Here is a 10,418-nt window from a genome sequence, read left to right on the forward strand (position 1 = left end):
AACCTCCGGTTCATCACTACTGTCTCCAAGAAGGCCTCTGGCCCAAGAGCAACCTAGAAATAAGACAAAGGTCAAAAAGAGTGGAATTCTGTTGGAAACAGTCTTGATTCTTTGAAGGGGGAAAAGGGATTTGCATCCTCCACTCTCAAATTGCTTCTTCCTTTTCTTGCTGCCCAGTTCCTGGAGATCCTGTCCTTATATTTCTGCAGTACTGGGAAGGATGTAAAGTCCAAATTTCTGGGGTAGGAAACTAGTGGGAAAAGTTCTACAGATTGAAAGGTGGTGCTGTAGGGCGAGTATTTAATATATTATTCCAGTGAGTGCTAGGTAAGGGCACAGACTGTCACAACCCTTAATACTGAAGGGAGGAGGGTGCTGGACCAGGGCTGCTGCACTACAGGTGACCAGCAGGTGCCAGCACAGCACTGAATCACTAGCCTAGAGGAACAAGCCTACTGAGTTGCTTTTTTTTTTTTTTTTTTTGAGACGGAGTTTTGCTCTTGTAGCCCAGGGTGGAGTGCAAAGGCGTGATCTCGGCTCACTGCGACCTCTGCTTCCCAAGTTCAAGTGATTCTCCTGCCTCAACCTCCCAAGTAGCTGAGATTACAGGCATGTGCCACCATGCCCGGCTTGTTTTGTATTTTTAGTAGAGACAGGGTTTCACCATGTTGGCCAGGATGGTCTCAAACTCCTGACCTCAGGTGATCCACCTTGGCCTCCCACAGTGCTGAGATTACAGGTGTGAGCCACTGCACGCCGCAGGGTGAGCTTTGTAGCTGCTAAAGGGATACAAAATGAGGAGCAGTCACAATTGAGTTTTGTTTGTTTGTTTGTTGTTTTGTTTTTGAGATAGGGTCTTGCTCTGTTGCCCAGGCTGGAGTGCAGTGGCATCATCACAGCTGACTGCAGCCTTGACCTCCTGAGCTCAAGAGATCTTCCTACTTCAGCCTCCCTAGTAGCTGGGACCAGAAGTGCACACCACCAGGCCTTCCTTTTTTTTTTTTTTTGTAGAGAGGAGGGTCTCACTCTGTTGCCCAGGCTGAACTTCTAGGCTCAAGCAATCCTCCCACCTTGGCCTCCCAAAGTGTTGGGATTACAGGTGTGAGCCACTGCACCCATGCTGGAAGTCACAGTTGTTGAATGAGACAAAAACACTTGCCATCAAGAATCTTACAGGGAATCTGGACAGGGAGATAACATTAAGCGTAAATAACAGTAATACTAGTCAAACAATGCCATTAACTTTAATGGGGATTTAAATAATTTTGAAAGCTTAATTATGATAGGGCTTGGAAAGATAGATTCAACTACTTAATAGCCAGAGATGGGGAAGAAGTCCCAGATGATGGGGACGGCGTAAGCACATACAGGAAAAAAACATAATACAGGACATTCTCAGGAAGTGGTGATATATGTCTGGAATGTAGGTTGTTTGAGAGATAAGTGAAGAAGGAAAAAGATCAGATCACAGCAAGCTTTCAAAAAGTTGCTCCAGGCCGGGCGTGGTGGCTCACGCCTGTAATCCCAACACTTTGGGAAGCCAAGGTGAGTGGATCAACTGAGGTCAGGAGTTTGAGATCAGCCTGGCCAACGTGGTGAAACCCTGTCTCAGCTGGGCGCGGTGGCTCATGCCTGTAATCCCAACACTTTGAGAAGTCAAGGTGGGTGGATCACCTGAGGTCAGGAGATCAAGACCATCCTGGCTAACACGGTGAAACCCTGTCTCTACTAAAAATACAAAAATTAGCTGAGCATGGTGGCATGCGCCTGTAGTCCCAGCTACTCGGGAAGCTGAGGCAGGAGATTCACTTGAACCAGGGAGACAGAGGTTGTAGTGAGCCGAGATAGCACCACTGCACTCCAGCCTGGTGATAGAGTGACTCTGTCTCCAAAAAAAAAAAAAGAAAAGAAAAGAAAAAAGAAGCGAAAAGAAAAAGGATAAAGGGAATAAAAATATAAGAAGATACAAATACAATAATAACTTCTGGATTCAGATTCTGCTACCTAGTCTTCACCTGTTTTCCTCTCCAGTTTCAAACTCCCCTCCCTTCCTTCCTCCCTCCCTTCCTTCCTCCCTTCCTTCTTTCCTTCCTTCCTTCCTCCCTCCCTCCCTCCCTCCCTCCCTCCCTCTCTCCCTCTCTGTCTCTCTTTCTCTCTTTCTTTTCTTTCTTTCTCAGAGTCTTGCTCTGTCCCTGTCACCCAGGCTGGAGTGCAGTGATGTGATTTCAGCTCACTGCAGCCTCTGCCTTTCAGATTCAAGTGATTCTCCTGCTTCAGCCTCCCTGGTAGCTGGGATTACACCGCCACCACACCTGGCTAATTTTTGAATTTTTAGTAGAGACAGGGTTTCGCCATGTTGGCCAGGCTGGTCTCGAAATCCTGGCCTCAAACTATCTGCCTGTCTTGGCCTCCCAAAGTGCTGGGATTACAGGCACGAGCCATAGCACCCATCTGTAATTTGTGATTGTATTAACTGTCTACCCACTGAGCTCAGATTATGTTTTAGTGTCTGCATAGTGCTTGGCACATACTGTGCTCAATAAATATGTGCTGAAAGAATAAACTCAAAACATATCCAAAACCAGGATATGAGGAGAAAATGGTAGTAACATAGGAGTCACATGTTATAATGTTCATTTACTTCATTCTTGGGGAGGTCTTTTATTTTCTCTCTCTCTTTTTTTTTTTTTTTCCATTGAGGCAGAGTCTCACTTCTTTGCCTGGGGTGGAGTGCAGTGGTGCGATCTCAGCTCACTGCAACCTCTGCCTCCCAGGTTCAACAGATTCTCTGCCTCAGCCTCCTGACTAGCTGGGATTTCAAGCACCCACTGCCATGCCTGGCTAATTTTTGTATTTTTAGTAGAGACGGGGTTTCTACCATCTTGGCCAGGCTGGTCTTGAACTCCTCACCTTGTGATCCACCCACTTCAGCCTCCCAAACTGCTGAGATTACAGGCATGAGCCATCGCACCTGGCCAAAAACATTTTTTTTTCTTTTTTTTGAGATGGAGTCTCGCTCTGTCACCCAGGCTGGAGTGCAGTGGCGCGATCTCAGCTCACTGCAACTTCCACCTCCCAGATTCAAGCAATTCTTCTGACTCAGCCTCCCGAGTAGCTGGGATTACAGGCATGTGCCACCACGCCTGGCTAATTTTTTTGTATTTTTGGTAGAGACGGAGTTTCACCATATTGGCCAGGCTGGTCTCGAGCTGTGATCCACCCACCTCGACCTTCCAAAGTGCTGGGATTACAGGCGTGAGCCACTGCGCCCGGCCACAAATTTTTTTTAGAGACAGGGTCTTGCTATCTTGCCCAGGCTGGAGAACAGTAGCTCAGTCATTGCTCACTGCAGCCTCGAACTTGTGGACTCAAACAGACCTCCTGCCTCAATCTCCCAAAGTGCTGAGATTACAGGAGTAAGTCACTGTGCACCCTGGCCAAACAATGGTATCTTAAATGTGCAAAACACTTTTGAATTTGCAAAACATTTCACCTACAGTATCTTATTGGATCCTAAGAAGTAGGCAGGAAGGTAGTATGTCCACTTACAGAAGACAGAGTCAGACTTAGAGATAAGTAGTTTATCCAAAGCCATACTCCAGAGATGAATCTAGCTAAGTCTCACTGACTTTCAATGGTGCTCTTTCCACTGTATAATCTACAGGAAATGAATAGTACTTTTTTGAGCAATTTCTACTTTGAAGCAAAATGAAGATATTTTGCACTTAATTGGATAAACTTCAGTTATTTGGAAAAGTATTCAGGATGGTACAGTCCTATGTTTGTTTTAGTTGAGGTTTTACCATGGTTAAGATCAGTACTCTCCTATCAGTTCAGAAAGAGTAAGTTTAGTGTGATTTAAAGCAGTCAAGTAAGTCAGCCTGACATAGCTGGAGATAGTTCACAGCTTTTACTCTTTTTTTTGTTTTGGGTATTTATTTATTTATTTACTTATGAGACGGAGTCTCTCACTGTCGCCCAGGCTGAAGTGCAGTGGTGTGATCTCCGCTTACTGCAACCTCTGCCTCCCCGGTTCAAGTGATTCTCCTGCCTCAGCCTCCCGAGTAGCTGGGATTACAGGTGCGTGCCCGCACGCCCGGCTAATTTTTGTATTTTTAGTAGAGACTGGGTTTCACTATGTTGGCCAGGCTGGTCTTGAACTCCTGACCTCATGATTCGCCCGGCTTGGCCTCCCAAAGTGCTGGGATTACAGGCGTGAGCCACTGTGCCCATCCTATTTTTATTTATTTTTTTTGAGATGGAGTCTCACTCTGTCACCCAGGCTGGAGTGCAGTGGCACGATCTCGGCTCATTGCAACCTCTGCCTCCCAGGTTCAAGCGATTCTCCTGCCTCAGCCTCCTGAGTAGCTGGGATTACAGGTGCGCGCTACCACTCCCAGCTAATTTTTTGTATTTTTAATCCAGATGGGGTTTTTTCCTTTTTTTTTTTTTTTTTGAGACGGACTCTCGCTCTGTCACCCAGGCTGGAGTGCAGTGGCCGGATCTCAGCTCACTGCAAGCTCCGCCTCCCGGGTTCACGCCATTCTCCTGCCTCAGCCTCCCAGGTAGCTGGGACTACAGGCACCGCCACCTCCCCCGGCTAGTTTTTTTTTTTTTGTAGTTTTTAGTAGACACGGGGTTTCACCGTGTGAGCCAGGATGGTCTCGATCTCCTGACCTCGTGATCCTCCCGTCTCGGCCTCCCAAAGTGCTGGGATTACAGGCTTGAGCCACCGCGCCCGGCCGTGAGATGGGCTTTCACCATGTTAGCCAGGACTGTCTTGATCTCCTGACCTCATCATCCGCCTGCCTTGGCCTCCCAAAGTGCTGGGATTACAGAAGTGAGCCACCGCGCCCGGCTTGTTTTGTTGTTGTTGTTGTTGTTTTTGTTGTTGTTGTTTTTCCTCTGAGCCACAGGATGTTTGTTTGTTTTTAATCTTTGATGCATTTATTTCTTCCTCTACTTACTGTATGCCAGGCATTATGATAAGTGCTGGGGATAGAAAGATAAAAGAGAAGCTTCCTGTTTTTTTTTTTTTTTTTTTCTCTTTTTAAAGATGGAGTTTCGCTCTTGTTGCCCAGGCTGGAGTGCAATGGCGCGATCTTGCCTCACCGCCACCTCCACCTCCCGGGTTCAAGCGATTCTCCTGTCTCAGCCTCCTGAGTAGCTGGGACTACAGGCGCCTGCCACCATGCCCAGCTTATTTTGTATTTTTAGTAGAGATGGGGTTTCTCCATGTTGGTCAGGCTGGTCTTGAACTCCCAACCTTAGGTGATCTGCCCACCTCGGCCTCCCAAAGTGCTGGGATTACATGTGTGAGCCCCTGCAACTGGCCACTTCCTGTCTTTAGAGTAAGTGGTAAACATGAAAAATCCTAATGAAGTATCCAATAAGCAATTGTATACATGAGAACTCAGGAGAAAGACCTGAGTTGAACACCTAGATTTTATGGTAAGCAGCATATAAACAGTTTATTGTGGCAGGGTGCGGTGGCTCATGCCTGTAATTCCAGCATTTTGGGAGGCCGAGGTGGGCGGATCATGAGGTCAGGAGATCGAGACCATCCTGGCTAACATGGTGAAACCCCATCTCTACTAAAAATGAAAAAAAAAAAAACTTTAGCCGGGTGTGGTGGCAGGTGCCTGTAGTCCCAGCTACTCAGGAGGCTGAGGCAGGAGAATGCGTGAACCCAGGAGGCGGAGCTTGCAGGCTTGCAGTGAGCCAAGTGAGCCACTACACTCCAGCCTAGGTGACAGAGCAAGACTCCATCTCAAAACAAAAACAAAAACAAAACAGTTTATTGTAAGTGTTGGTTTTGTAACTGTTCTTATTGTTGGATTATCTTGACCAATGAGAATGTGTAGAGCAGAAAGAGGTGGCTAAGGACATGACCGTAGGGAACACTAGCATTTAAAGAGAGTTCAGAGAAGGCTAAGAAAGGTTATATTAGGCTGGATGTGGTGGCTCACACCTGTAATCCCAACACTTTGGAGGCTGAGATGGGCAGATGGCTTGAGGTCAGGAGTTTGAGACCAGCCTGGCCAACATGGCGAAACCCTGTCTCTACTAAAAATATAAAAATTAGCTGGGCGTGGTGGTGGTTGCCTGTAATTCCAGCTACTCCGGAGGCTGAGACAGAGAAGGGCTTGAACCCAGGGGTCTGAGGTTGCAGTGAGTGAGCCAAGATTATGCCACTGCACTCCAGCCTGGGGCGTCAGAGTGAGACTGTCTCAAAAAAAAAAAAAAAAAAAAAAAAAAAGCCATATTAATAGAAGTGAAACTATCCATTCGTTAAAAGTATATATTTATTAAGTCCCTAGTCTCTGTCAAGAGAAAGAAGGACCTCAGGAGCCAAAAGAAGAAAACATTTAAACATTTCAAGGAACGGGGAGTCAACAGGGTCAAATGGCACAGAGAGGGCAAAAGGATAAAGACTGAAGAGTTGTTCATTGAATGTGACCAGGAGGTAACTGGTGGCCTTAATGAGAGCAGTCTCGGTGTACTGATGGGGGCAAAAACTAAAATGATTGAGAATGAGAATCATGAAAATGGATATAGCAACTATAGGTAACTCTAGAAGCTTAGCTATGAAGGGAAGAGAGAAATTGAGTGATGACTGAGTGCAGACAAGGATCAAGAGAAAGTTTGGAATGTTTTCCTTTTAATCATGGGAATTACTTGAGCATGTGTATGCTAAGGGGAAAATATCAGTAGAAAAGGACAGGTTAAGGATGGTGGCTGACGTCGGTAATCCTAGCAGTTTGGGAGGCTGAGACGGGAGGATCACTTGAGCCTAGGAGTTCAAGACCAGCCTGGGCAACACAATGAGACCCTGCCTCTTTTTTTTTTTTTTTTTTTTTTAAGTTAATACCTTCTGTGTGCAGGCACTATGCTACAAGGAAAGGACACAGTGTTGAGCAAGATAGAGAACCAGGGACTGCATAGAACTTCTAGTAAAGTCATAGGTGAACCTTCGACAGGAGATACAGGTGGCATTCGCTAGGATGAGAGAGGCATGATGATGCAGCTAAGTATATCTGTAGGGAGCAAAAAGTTGGTGGAATCCTCACTTTATTATCTCTATTTTCTCTGAAGATGGAAAAGGGTTTTCCTGAGATGAACAAGGAAATGGTAAGGAAAGGAACTTGCAAAAAAAGAAGGAAGTTTGAAATAGCTCCCTGGGGACTAGAAGAGAGTGCTTTTCCAATCCAATCTGTGGGACATGTGATTTTCTTTTTTTGAGACAGAGTCTCACTCTGTTGCCCAGGTTGGAGTGCAGTGGTGCAATCTCGGCTTACTGCAACCTCGGCCTCCTGGGTTCAAGCGATTCTCCTGCCTCAGCCTCCCAAGTAGGTGGGACTACAGGCGCATGCCGCCATGCCTGGCTAATTTTTTGTATTTTAGTAGAGACAGGGTTTCACCGTCGTTGCCCAGGTTGGTCTCAAACTCCTGAGCTCAGGCAATCCACCCGTCTCGGCCTCCTAAAGTGCTAGGATTACAGGCCTGAGTCACTGCGCCCGGCCAGGACTGTGTGATTTTCTTCAAAACACTAAGGGAGTAGGAAGAGAGGGTTTTGTTTTGTTTTGTTTTGTTTTGTTTTGTTTTGTTTTGAGACGGAGTCTTGCTCTGCCGCCCAGGCTGGAGTGCAGTGGCCGGCTCTCAGCTCACTGCAAGCTCCGCCTCCCGGGTTCACGCCATTCTCCTGTCTCAGCCTCCCGAGTAGCTGGGACTACAGGCGCCCGCCTCGTCGCCCGGCTAGTTTTTTGTATTTTTTAGTAGAGACGGGGTTTCACCGTATTAGCCAGGATGGTCTCGATCTCCTGACCTCGTGATCCTCCCGTCTCGGCCTCCCAAAGTGCTGGGATTACAGGCTTGAGCCACCGCGCCCGGCCTGTTTTGTTTTGTTTTAACAGAGTTTCTCTCTGTGCCACCCAGGCTGCAGTGCAGTGGCACGATCTCGGCTCACTGCAATCTCCCGTCTCCCAGGTTTGAGCAATTCCCCTGCCTCAGCCTCCTGAGTAGCTGGGATTGCAGATGCCCATCACCATGCCCAGCTAATTTTTTGTATTTTTAGCAGAGCTGGAGTTTCTCCATGTTGACCAGGCTGGTCTCAAAACTCCTGACCTCAGGTGATCTGCCTACCTCGGCCTCCTAAAGTGCTGGGATTATAGGGGTGAGCCACCTCGCCCAGCCAAGAGAGTCATTTTGATTTGTCCCTCGAAATAGCTCTCAGATTCATTTATTTCTTTCTAAACCTGTTCCCATCACCTTTGCCTGATTGTCCCTCTCCCCTCAGCTTTAGACCTATTTTCTTGCTAGTAGGTCTCTGTCTTCTTGCTTAAAAAAAAAAAAAAGAAAAGAAAAAGACAAGTGGCACCCTTTTTCAAGAATTCAAAATGACGTCCTACTCCTGTCAGATGATTTTAACCAGTTCACCGAGGCATTCCAGGCCTTCTGTAATTTGTCTTCCCCTTTTCCCTCTCCTTGCTCCTAACTAGTGACTTTCCCACATACCAGCCTCACAGGACCTTTTTGTTATCCATGCTGCAGGCTCCTTGTTCATCAAGTAAAAGCTTTTGCTGAAGCTGTGTCCCTTGGGAACATTTTCTTCTTTTGCACCAAGCCAACTCCCACCAAAGTTTTCCTGTCCTCCATGACAAAATGTATCCAACGTCTTTCTGTGCAGTCTTTGGAGAAAATTTATTGTCTTCTTTGCACATTTGGAAATTTATGTTCAATGTAGCTTTTCTTTTGAGACTTGGTGTTGCTTTTTAATAGTTTAGTACATGTAAATCTTATTTTAATTCAAATATATTATCATTTTCTTAAAGTCTGGGACCACAACCCAGTAGATTGTGCAGTGGATTGTGCAGTAGATTGTCTCAAGTAAGTGTTTAATACTTACTGAACTGAGATTTGAGCTGGGTCCTAAAACTTTAAATGAATTACACCCTAATCCCCACTCACTAATCTATTCAATAAGCATGTATCTGAGTACCTAAACCCTGTGCTAGGAGCTGGGGAGATTTTTTTTTTTTTTTTTTTTTTTTGAGACGGAGTCTTGCTCTGCCGTCCAGGCTGGAGTGCAGTGGCCGGCTCTCAGCTCACTGCAAGCTCCACCTCCCGGGTTAACGCCATTCTCCTGTCTCAGCCTCCCGAGTAGCTGGGACTACAGGCGCCCGCCTCGTCGCCCGGCTAGTTTTTTGTATTTTTAAGTAGAGACAGGGTTTCACCGTATTAGCCAGGATGGTCTCGAACTCCTGACCTCGTGATCCGCCCGTCTCGGCCTCCCAAAGTGCTGGGATTACAGGCTTGAGCCACCTCGCCTGGCCGGAGATTTCTTTTAACCTCTCAGTGCCTCTATATTTTGAGATGTCTTTCTCTCAAAATTTCTTTCCAGCCTTTAAAACAACCCCAACTGTCTGACAGTTTGCTGAATTGCCTTGGGCCCACGATCTCTCCACAGTTAATCCTGTGTAGATATTGTCCCGGTTTATCTTCTTCTATTGTTTTAGATCTGACTTTACTGAGTTACTGTTCATCTTACTGGTTCACCTGGCTTTAAATCTCTGTCTCTGTCTCTGTCTTCTCTTTCTCTCTGTGTGTGTGTGTGTGTGTATGTGTGTGCACATGTGTGTGTATGTTTAGGTCTCTTTTTAGGTCTCTTGTGTACTCATTGTGGGGCTTAGCCTAGTTGTCGATGCTCCCCTCCCTGATCACAGTCCAGTTAAGGCTGGCCTAAAAGTGGCAAACCCTTTTCCCCTCCTTTCCTCTAGTCCAGAGTCCAAGATGTGGGTAGAAGTGTTCAGTCAGATAAAACTATCTGAGAATGCCAGTGTCTCCCAGGCCACCCACTTTCCTGGAGAATTTTGAGAATGTCTTTTGTCCCAGCCCCACATAGAGAAGAATCCTACCAGGCAATACCAAGCAAGGTACCAAGCAATCCTGTCTGTAGTAGCTTTATTCTTCCTCCTCACTGACATTCCCAGGGGCTTTATGAAGGGTGGGGAGGGAGAAGGGGCAGTTCTGCTGTTTGGAGGGATGTCAGGGTCCTCTGAGGAAAGGTGGGACATATATCTGGGGGCAGTAAGGCTGTGTGGGTTGCTTTCTCAGGTCTTAGATTTGCTACTCTGTCTGTGTCTTTCTCTGAGTCAATTAGTCTTGATTTCCACATCTGTTTTGGCTTCAGCCTCTCTCACCTGCCCTCTTCCATTACCCAACAGCCTGACTACTAGCTAGTTCTTGCCATAGTGGTCCAAACTCATGCTGCTTTGTAGAGGTGGGAGGGGAGGAGATCATGGAAACAAGGGAAACCTCCTGCTGACACCTTCCTTTCCTTTCCCAGGCCTCCAGCCCCCACGCGCTTGCTAGGCCTCCTTATCCCGGTCAGGACGAACCAGAGGAGGCCTACGGGGAGA

The sequence above is a fragment of the Rhinopithecus roxellana genome, chromosome 8 (genome assembly GCF_007565055.1).
Source record: "Rhinopithecus roxellana isolate Shanxi Qingling chromosome 8, ASM756505v1, whole genome shotgun sequence".
In the NCBI taxonomy this organism is placed as follows: Eukaryota; Metazoa; Chordata; class Mammalia; order Primates; family Cercopithecidae; genus Rhinopithecus; species Rhinopithecus roxellana.